Genomic DNA, 10,856 nt, shown 5'->3' with positions numbered 1-10,856 from the left:
CAGGCCGTTTGGTGAACCTGTTTTCCACTATTTGCGCCGTATTATGGACCGAGAAAAAAATAAAAAATATTTCATGTTTTCAAAAGCAGCAACATACAAAAGCACAGTAAACCCCACAAAAGTAGAAATGCTTGCCTTTTAAATTAAATAAAATTTAAGTCGACGGACAGGACAGTGGAAGCATGGGGATGCATGACCAAGGAAGGGGGGTCTGGTGCTGGAAGGCAAACAAAGCCACGTTTCAAGATTCCCTGACCATTTTCTTCCATGCCACTTAAGTGTGACCCCAAAGCACAGCTGGCTGGGTGCTATTCACAGCCCCCCCCCACGGCTCCCACCACACCACACCTGTGCCTATCTCCAAGCACCCCGGGCACTGTCCTGCAACCTCTGCTTTCCTTGGTGGGCTCCCCCAGCAGTCTGTGTGCTGCTTGAGGTCAGGGGCTGCAAGAAGCAACCTTGCAGCCCCATGGGGCAGCCCTCCTGGGAGCCCCAGACCTCGCCTGTGGTTAGGGAATGGGTGGGTGGGCGTGGCCAGGTGGGCGGGGGCAGGGTGCCCTGTGGAGGTGCTGGGACAAGAGGCTCTTGGACCTCTACGGTCCCCTGTCCCCTCCTCTCCTCTCTCCTTTCCGCACCCAGGAGGGCTGCTGCGTCCCAGCAGCTTCAGGTAAGCACAGCAAAGGTGAGATTCTTGCTAGTGTGATGGGCTTAAAAGGAAACAAGATCTAACTGTTTTCAGGCTTATCTTGTGATCAGTGTGGGGGACTTCCTTCTAGGAATAACTGGTGAGAACCCATGAAATATGTTTCCATTCCCTCTCCTGTCAGGGTGATGGTCACCCCTGATGACTCTAAAGGGAGTCTGAGAAATCTATGGGATGACTGCGCCCAGAGGATGAGCCTTAAAAGAACCCCCGCTGTCAGAACTTTAGGTACCTGGAAAATCCAGGGGGCTGTCCCTCCAGCAGCTGCCGTGACTCACCTGAAAGACCCAAAATACTGGGTCTGGCCTTTGTGCATCTCTTGGGGTGAGGGAAAATATGAACTTCTGAGATTTCCCACTGGAGGCCTTACTGAGGAAACATGCCAAGCCTGAGGCCTGGTGCTCTGTCCTGCTGGTGACCAACGGGCTGTCAGGAAGGGGAGGCTGTGCGGCCTTCCCCTCCAGGGGACAGAGGGGAGCGAGTTTGATGACAGCGCACAGAGCTGGATCATGGATCTTTCCAGAAAATTTGTTCCGGGTCAGTTTATTAAATATATGTATCACTCCTAAATAACACAGACTTGGAATAAACCATTAAACATTTTTTAAACTTTAAAATACAGGAAATCGGTTCATATCAAATCTAAGCTCGGGACGCCTGGGTGGCTCAGCGGTTGAGCATCTGCCTTCTGCTTGGGGTGTGATCCTAGGGTCCTGGGGTCAAATCCCTCATTGAGGTCCCCACAGGGAGCCTGCTTTTCCCTCTGCCTATGTCTCTGCCTCTCTCTGTCTCTCATGGATAGATAAATAAAAATCTTAAAAAAAAAATGAAGTTCTTAAAAAAAAAATCTAAGCTCTATGTCTTTTGATTAAGGAAAGATGTTTTTCTTTCTTTTTTTTTAAAAGATTTATTTATTTATTTATGAGAGACACAGAGAGAAAGAGAGACAGAGACACAGGCAGAGGGAGAAGCAGGCTCCACGCAGGGAGCCCGACGCGGGATTCGATCCCAGGACTCCAGGATCACGCCCTGGGACAAAGGCAGGCACTAAACCACTGAGCCACCCAGGGATCCCAGAAAGACGTTTTTCTTTCTGAAGGTAATACATCTATGTGAAAAATCAGCGTGTGCAGGGAAGCAAATGGAAGGGGAAACAATCCATCGTCGAGGGAGCTACGTGAACCTTAAGCGTTGTTAACCTCAGGTGACCCACATCACGTGCCAAGTTGTGCAAATGATGCAAAACCTCACCGACCTGGAGCCTGAACACAGGACTTTATTTGCTTTTGTCCTTTGGAGGCTGCAATAATTTGGGGGCCCACAGTGGAGTTAGCAGTGCTCTGGAGAGCGCCCCAGGCACCCCGGCCTCTGGCAGGCCACCCTAAAAGGACACACAGATTGCGGGGCAGAGGCCATCTGCCGGTGGAAGAGGTGGTGACGTCCCAAGTCCCTTAAGAGGGATAGGGTTTGCCAAAGAAACACAACCCCCTGGAGAGCATCAGTGCATGTGGGCGCCGTCAGGCAACCAAGACCTGGAGTATACTTAGCTGCACTGGGGGACCTGGTGGGGGGGCAAATCCAGAGCCTGAGCTGGTGCCCTCAGGAGGCAGATGAGGCCTCGCTGTGCCCCTGCAGCTACCAGGGACCCCGTCTTAATGCAGACCCGTCTGCTCTTACTGGGTCCTCCAAGAGCCGGCGGAAACGTTTTGGGTTGGAGTCCGCTCTGAGGTTGAAGTACTTGCGGCCTGTGGGAGTGAGAGGCTTGGCTTATGTAGGGTACTTTGGGGTCACACTATAAATTAGAGGGACAACTGAGGCCAGTTTGTGAATGGAAATAATTACGGACAGCCGCCTTAGAAGTTACTCAATGAAACCTGGAGGAAAAAAAAAATCAGTCCTGGGCAAGAATGTTCAGCATACCATGGACCAGACAGAAGGTTTTTTTTTTTTTTTTGGACTTATAGGAGAGATTTATTTGAAAAAAATATTACAGCATATAAAAACTACATAAAGTCTATATTTCCACTCATCCAGTGGTAGGTTTGATATAACGCACAAGACAAGAGGGCTTCTTTAAGGGGTTGTTGAAGACATTGGCCAGGAACTGTAGCCCGTGGATCCCATTGGCTCCGAACACACAACTTGGAAAGAACCATGGCAACCTAGAAAGTTTCACTTGTCCCGCTTATGATTCTAGGCTGAGCGCTGACAGATTTTATGTGTGAGTGGAGAAGGTCGTAAACCCCGAGTTACCACCCCGCCCCTGCCCTGGCTCTCTCTCCAGAGCTGTGGGGAGACTGACTGGTGTGTATGGTTCCTGCTTGCAGACCGGTTTGTCAGCTAGTGGAGGACTGTGGATGGCCCAGCACTGTGGAGGGCCTAGCACTGTGGAGGGCCCAGGACCGTGGAGGGCCCAGGATGGTGGAGGGAGCACATCCATGGAGGGAGCAGGGCTGTGGAGAGACCAGGACCATGGAGGGCCCAGGACTATGGAGGGACCACATCCATGGGGGGACCAGGTCCGTGGAGGGAGCAGGACCCAAGACCATGGATGGACCAGCACTGTGGATGGCCTAGGACCATGGAGGGCGCAGGACCATGGAGGGCCCAGGACCATGGATGGATGGACCACCACTGTAGATGGCCCAGGACCATGGAAGGACCAGGACTGTGGAGGGCCCAGGACCATGGATGGATCACCACTGTGGATGGCCCAGGACCATGGAGGGCCCAGGACCGTGGAGGGCCCAGGACCATGGATGGATGGACCACCACTGTGGATGGCCCAGGACCATGGAAGGACTAGGACGGTGGAGGGCCTAGGACCATGGATGGATCACCACTGTGGATGGCCCAGGGCCATGGACAGCCCAGGACCATGGAGGGCCCAGGACCATGGACAGCCCAGGACAGTGGAGGGACCAGGATGGTGGAGGCACCAGGACCATGGAGGGACCAGGACCATGGAGGGACCAGGACTGTGGGCGGCCCGGGTTGGCAGGAGAAACACACACATACACAGGGTCTCCTGATTCGGATTCTGGGACCGAGCAGAAGTGTTCCACTGTGAAACCCATTCAAAAAAGAAAAGGAAATGCAGATTGGGGGGCGAGAACAAAATTGTGGGAATTGCTTGAACTACTTGAGAACAAGTAAGGTTCCAGGCCTTTTAAAGATATTCACATAAACTGAGCATGTTGGTTACACCGATTCAAAGACATTTTTTTAAAGATTGTATTTATTTATTAGAGAGAGAGAGAGAGAGGGAGCAGGGAAGGGGCAGAGGGAGAGAGAATCTGAAGCCGACTCTGCCCTGAGCGTGGAGCCCCACGCGGGGCTCGATATCACCACCTCGAGATCATCACTTGAACTGAAAGCAAGAGTGGGCCGCTCACCGGACCGGGCCACCCACGCACCGCCACCCGCATTCAACAACATAAAGTAGCTCCTGCAATAACTTGAGGTGCCAACCCACCTCGATGAGGGATTCTAGACCAGCGATTTTCTGGATCATCGCTTTATGAAAATTCAAGCAAATCGAGTGCCCTCCCTCCCGGGGAATCACTCCGGAGGTTTTAGGGGAGCGGGTTGCCCTATAGACTCAGTGACCTGTCCCACAGGACAGGGGTGCTGCTCCAGGGCGATGGGGCTTCCCTCTCAGGCGCCTCCGGTCTCCGCCATCCCAACTGCCTACAATTCTCCGCTTTTCCCCTCATTATTGTATTGTCTGTGCCTCAGTGTCCTCATCTGTGAAACGAGGAAATGACAGTCGCTCCCTGATTTGGTTATTAAATGGGTTTACGTAAGTAATACTTGGAAAGCAGTTGGAATAGGGCCTGTCGTGTAGGAAGTGCTCAACCTCGTTGAGGTTGTTTGATACTATTACTGTTATATCTGTTTCCTCCCCTTCTTCCTGACGTGGATGCTGATAGAGTTCACTTTCATGGGCATTGATACCCAATGGGAAGTCCCATTTTCTTTTGGCTAGCAAAATAACTGAATCTCAGCAGATTTCCTGCTTTGGGCTATTTTTGGATATTTTCGTTGCTGCGGATGCCTGAAGGACTCTTTGATTACTTCTGGGTTTGTGGCTTTTTTTGGGGGGGGGGGCAGGGACGCGTTGACTTGAATTAAATAATTGAGTTATTAAGCGTCCAAATGCCGAATAAGGAAAGTGCCCCTGGATTTGAAAATAATAAAAGTGTATTTCGTTAACAATTTGAATAGCCTGGACTCTCCAGTAATTTGCTTTTGTCTTATTTCCAAGGAGTCTGAGTTAGCGAGGCATTTTATACGTGCCGGGGGCATATTCTCTGTTTGCATGTCCTGTCCAACTTGGAGTTTATATTGTAAAGGGGATAGGGAGGCTTATATTTACAGCCAAATCACTAAATACTGTGAATTTCGTGTGGGGAAGACCTACTTGGAGGTGGTCTGCCTTTGGCATGTTGTCTTTATTGCCAGCCTCCCCATGCAGAGGGCAGGGGGTGCCCTTGCGGAAGGTTTTTGTCACAAAATTCTTTGCTTATTCATGGACTTGCTTGTTCATTCGTGAAGCATGTATTTTTTGATGCCTCACTCTGGGCATGAGGGGAACAGCAACAAGCAAGGCAGCCCCTAACGTGTGGCCCTTACCTTCTGGTAGTGGAAGCAAACAAGCAAAAAAATCAACCCATAAATAGCTGAGTGATCAACCCGATGGTGACAAATGCTATGCCGACCAGGTGAGTCTGCGCAGGGCGGAGATGGGAGCAGAGGGTGCTCGTTAGCTAGAGACACCTTCTCTGATAAAGCAGTAATTGAACAGAAACCTAGAGAATTGAAGGCACGAGGCAGGTAGGAAAGGAAATGAGCGGGGCTGGGAGAAGGGAAGCAAGTGCAAAGGCCCTGAGGGGGGAGATCATGATCAAGAACATACTGAAAGAACCAAGAAACTCCAATTTTAAAAAAAGGAGAGGTGGGCAGCCCGGGTGGCTCAGCGGTTTAGCCCCGCCTTCAGCCCAGGGCCTGATCCTGGAGTCCTGGGATCGAGTCCCTCGTCGGGCTCCCTGCATGGAGCCTGCTTCTCCCTCTGCCTGTGTCTCTGCCCCTCTCTCTGTGTGCCCCTCTCTCATGAATAAATAAATAAAATATTAATAAAAAAGGCAGAGGGATTTGAGATATGTACAGGGTTGTGGTTCAGCAGGTGTGAAGCTCCGATTTGGGATAACGAATGTTCCGGATGACAAGAAATCACCTACTTATGTTTATATTTATGTTTTAAGATATGCCAGGATCAGAAGGTTTTATCTCATTTGCCAAATCCAGTTGACTTGAAGGGGCCTTTTGGAGGTCGTTGTGGAGCAGGAATTGGAATGGCATCTCCGCTCACTGCTGTGCTCGTTAGCTGTGTCATCCATGGGAGTGACTGGATGTGTGTGGGGTTGGGTGGGTGGCACGGAGGCCTCCAGTTTGCCGTCCTGGAAGTAGGGTGGCTTCAGGAGAACGTACATCCGGGTTTCCAGGAGATCTCCCTCTTAGGAGACGCTGGAAGACTGGGAGAGACAAGCACCCGCAGTCACTCCTGCCTTTTCAGCCCTGACCATGCCCACCCCACCCTGGTCCCACCTCCTCACATACCTTCCCCCTGAGTGTGGACAGGTAGAGTGAAGAGGGCAGAGGAGGGTTCAGAGAGGCTCCCCTAAAACTATTTGCACCCCCCCAAAGTTTCTTGGGAAGGAGAATAAAGCAGGGAAGTCAAATTTTTATTGTCCGTTGGGAAATGAAGTGAATTCTTGAAACAGGAATCCATGCCCATGTCTGCTAGGGATGGACTGTGTGGGCTCACACACACACCTCTGCAGAGCCATGGTCCCCAGTCCCCAGAACAGGTGGGAGGGGTTGGCCAGTCAGCTTCTCCGGTCCTGGGGCCTGGCGACCTGCGGTCGGTCAGCGGGAGGAGTGACTCCCAATGGTCAGCTCAGTGTCCCTCCTCTGCCCTGTCCCTGGTGCTGGTTGTCTTGCCCGGAGCCTCCACACCCAGGTGGGCTGAGAGTGGGAAGAGGCTCCCCTTCGCATCCCCCCTCCCCTGCATCCCTCCTCCCCTCCAATGAGTGCAGTCACCTCCACCAAGAGCAGCGCCTGGTGGTTTGAACACCCAAGGCTTGACTGGGTTAAGCAGGCGGCCTTCAGCCTAAAAGGGCCTGACGTGGGTGAGGCAGGGCAGTGGGCAAATGGAGCAAGCGCTGGACATAAAAATCTGAGAGAAGGGACGCCTGGGTGGCTCAGTGGTTGAGCGTCTGCCTTCTGACCAGGGTGTGACCCTGGAGACCCAGGATCAAATTCCACGTCGGGCTCCCAGCATGGAGCCTGCTTCTCCCTCTGCCTGTGTCTCTGCCTCTCTCTCTCTCTCTCTCTCTCTCTCTCTCTCTCTGTGTCTCTCATGAATAAATAAATAAGATCTTAAAAAAAAATCCGAGAGAAGAAAAAAAAATCCGAGAGAAGAGGTGAGACCAGGATGCTGGCGTTTGCATAACCCCATGGGGGTGGAGAAAGAGAACACAAAGGTTTAGGTAAAGTAGTTTTCTTTGCTTTGTATGTTTTCGGATCTTTTCTTTTTATGTTTTCGGATAAATATATTTCATTAGACATTTATCGTGTGCCCAGGACGGTGCGCACAGGCAGGTACCTCTCAGGGTGGACGCGGCCCGGGGCGCTGGGCCTGGAGGCTGGACGGTACCCTCGGGCCTGGCGGGCACGCGCCACCAGGGGGCGCCCGAGCTCACGGCAAACGGCCGGTCCTGCCCAGCGGGTCCGCGGGATTCTTCTTCCTTGTTTTTTTTTTTTTTTTATATTATTTTTAAATATTTTATTTATTTATTCATGAGACACACACACACACACACAGAGAGAGAGAGAGAGAGAGAGAGAGAGAGGCAGGGACACAGGCAGAGGGAGAAGCAGGCTCCACGCAGGGAGCCTGACATGGGACTCGATCCCGGGACCCCGGGGTCACACCCTGGGCCCAAGGCAGGTGACTAACCCCTGAGCCACCCAGGGATGCCCTGGTGCATGGGATTCTGGGAAAGATGGGCCGTGCATCCCAGGGATGCTGCTGCTCTGGGGATGCTGCTGGCTCCCCAGATCCAAGGCCCCCCGCCTGCCCGCACCTCTCCTGGCTCTTCCCCTGCACCTGCTGCCCCGCATTTTGCATTTGCAATTTCAATTTTTTTTCCCCTTCTGGAAAATAATCTTTACCGAGATCCCATGAGCCAGCCACACAATCCACGCCTGACCTGAAGGTGTCCTCTTTCTTTGCCATTTGGTCTTTTTTTTTTGGCGTGGCACCCTCCAGACCGGGCCTGTTTCCTCGGATCTGAGCAGCTCCAGCGTCCTGTGCCTCCTCCTCTTTGTGCCCAACGTGGCTTCTTTCTCTTTTCCCGGGGCCAGCGCTGCCTGGGAAGGATTTGTGTCTGAGAATTGTTCTCTGCCGGACCGGAAACAATTATGAAGATGCGTGAGCGTCAGACTCCCTCTTGCCAGGCCCTTGTGGGGCAGTGGGTATTTTTATTTTTCTGGGGTTCCTTTGTCTGGGAGGTGGGGTTGAGGGACTGGGTGAGAGCCCTCATGCCCTGTCCTCCAGCAGGCACAGGTGTGGGGCTGCCAGGCTGGAGAGAGACAGAGCGCCAGGGCCCCAGGCTGAGCGCAGCGTCCCCAGGGGGATGAGGCCCGAGCCCATCGTTGGTGCCCCTTTCTCAGCTTCCACCCAGTGGTATTTCTTTGTTTTTGTTTTTTTTTACATGTAAGTGCACGTGAGGCATTTATAGACTTAAAATTTCCAGGCAGGGGGATCCCTGGGTGGCTCAATGGTTTGGCGCCTGCCTTTGGCCCAGGGCGTGATCCTGGAGTCCCGGGATCGAGTCCTGCGTCGGGCTCCTGGCATGCCATGGAGCCTGCTTCTCCCTCAGCCTGTGTCTCTGCCTCTTTCTCTCTCTCTCTATCATAAATAAAAGCAAATAAATAAATCTTCTTAAAAAAAATTCCAGGCAGGCCCTGGGGGGGGGGGTCTGGGATCCAAGAACCCCTTGCAAGTTTTAGACCTGAGAGAAGTTGCGTATTGGTTAGAGTCCCGTTGTGGAACAAAAGCCACCTCGGTTACTTAAACAGTGAGAATTTAATATAAACAGTAGTTAAGTAGGCATAATTAATAGGTCACTAAAGAGGTGGGAAGAGAACACTAGGTTGTCCTAAACGTAGGAGGCCCTGTCACCTGTAGGAATTATAGAATTTAGGACCTTGGCGGGGGCAGCCAAGTGTCCAACTCTTGGTTTCGGCTCGGGCATGATCTTGTGGCGGTGCTGGAATCAAGCCCCACGTTGGGTTCCGAGCTCAGCGTGGAGTCTGCTTGAAATTCTCTCTCCCTCTGCCTCCCCTCTCCACTCACTCTCTTTCTCTCAAATAAATTAAGATAAAACTTAAAAGAAATTAGGACCTGGTGGACCTGGGACCCACACCTCTGAGGATGGGGCATGGCCAGCGGGTGTGTCTCTGAGCCGTGGACACTGGGGATGCAGATGGGCTTCAGCTGCCATCAGGGGATGGCATTGCTACTCTGGGGTGAGGAAATATTGCGGGGGCAGCCCTCAGAGCCACAGACCGAAGCAAGGAAGCCCAAAGAGGCAGACTTCCAGGAGGAGATGAATCCTTTCTTCCACCATCTTCACCTACTGGAGCCTAATGTGGAATCATCCGGAAAAACAGAAATATGGTGTGCAGAAGGGTGATTTTAGAGCTGAGAGGCCATGGCCTAGAATCTGGCATGGTGTGCTCGACTGCAATAGCAGAGGGGGTCAGGTGTGGGCAAGGGCAAGGGAGGGACACTCAACCAGTATTTTTTTTCCTTTCCTTTTCCTTTTCATTTTTATTTTTTAATCACTGATACTTCAAGACTAATAGGTCTGATGATGAACCACTGCGATGTCAGACTGGCTGCGTGGGACAGGAGCTTATGTGGCTCCTGCACAGGAAGAGGGCGTCATCCTTGTCTATCATTCCAGAGAAAGTTCTGTGGAGGCTTGCAAGTGCCGGAGGCCTCGAGGCGGCTCCTCTGAGCTGGGAGGCCCATCAGACACCCTGCGAACGGGACAGCTGCCTCCCTCTTGTGGACACCTGCCGCGCCGCAGCAGGGCAACGGGACCCGCCTCCTTGAACACCAGGAATGAGGTGGGAGCTGGCTGGGAAAGGTCAGTGGATCCTCTGATGTCGGTGAAGGAGCTGTCAGCCCTGGTTCATGGGGACGATGCCTTTCTTCAAAAGGGATGACAGTCTCATCCCTTGAGATCTAGATTCACTGCTTGAAGAACCCAGTGGCCTATTTGGTCAGGTACAGAGGCCCAAAGCTAAAAGACAAGTCTATCCCTCTCTTTTTTTTTTAAATTTAAATTTAATTGATTAACAAAATGTAGCATTAGTTTCAGAGGTAGAGGTTAGTCTTAATATAACACCCAGAGCTCATTCCATCATGTGTCCTCCTTAATGCCCATCCCCCTACCACCTCCCCTTGGGGACCCTCAGTCTGTTTCTTATGTTTAAGAGTCTCTTATGGTTTGTCCCCCTCTCTGATTTTATCTTGTTTTATTTTTTCCTCCCTTCCCCTATGATCCTCTGTTTTGTTTCTTATGTTCCGCATACGAGTGAGATCATATGGTAATTGCCTTTCTCTGAGCTAGGTAAGTAAGAAAATTTACTTCTTACAAAGTAAGAAACTTACTTTGCTTAGCATAATACCCTCTAGTTCCATCCACGTCATTGCAAATGGCAAGATTTCATATATTTTTTTAAATTTTTTTTCTGTTTTTAAAAAATTTTTTATTTATTTATGATAGTCACACAGAGAGAGAGAGAGAGGCAGAGACACAGGCAGAGGGAGAAGTAGACTCCATGCCGGGAGCCTGACGTGGGACTCGATCCCGGGACTCCAGGATCGTGCCCTGGGCCAAAGGCAGGCGCCAAACCGCTGCGCCACCCAGGGATCCCGATTTCATATTTTTTTTGATGACTGAGTAGTATTCCATTGCGCATATACACATCTCTATCCATTCAGCTGTGAATGGACATCTGGGCTCTTTCCAAAGTGTGGCTATTGTGGACATTGCTGCTATGAACACTGGGGTGC

This window comes from Nyctereutes procyonoides, unplaced genomic scaffold, assembly GCF_905146905.1.
Source record: "Nyctereutes procyonoides isolate TBG_1078 unplaced genomic scaffold, NYPRO_anot_genome, whole genome shotgun sequence".
Lineage (NCBI taxonomy): Eukaryota > Metazoa > Chordata > Mammalia > Carnivora > Canidae > Nyctereutes > Nyctereutes procyonoides.
The sequence above is the reverse complement of the archived record's forward strand: the minus strand, read 5'-3'. Positions refer to the sequence as shown.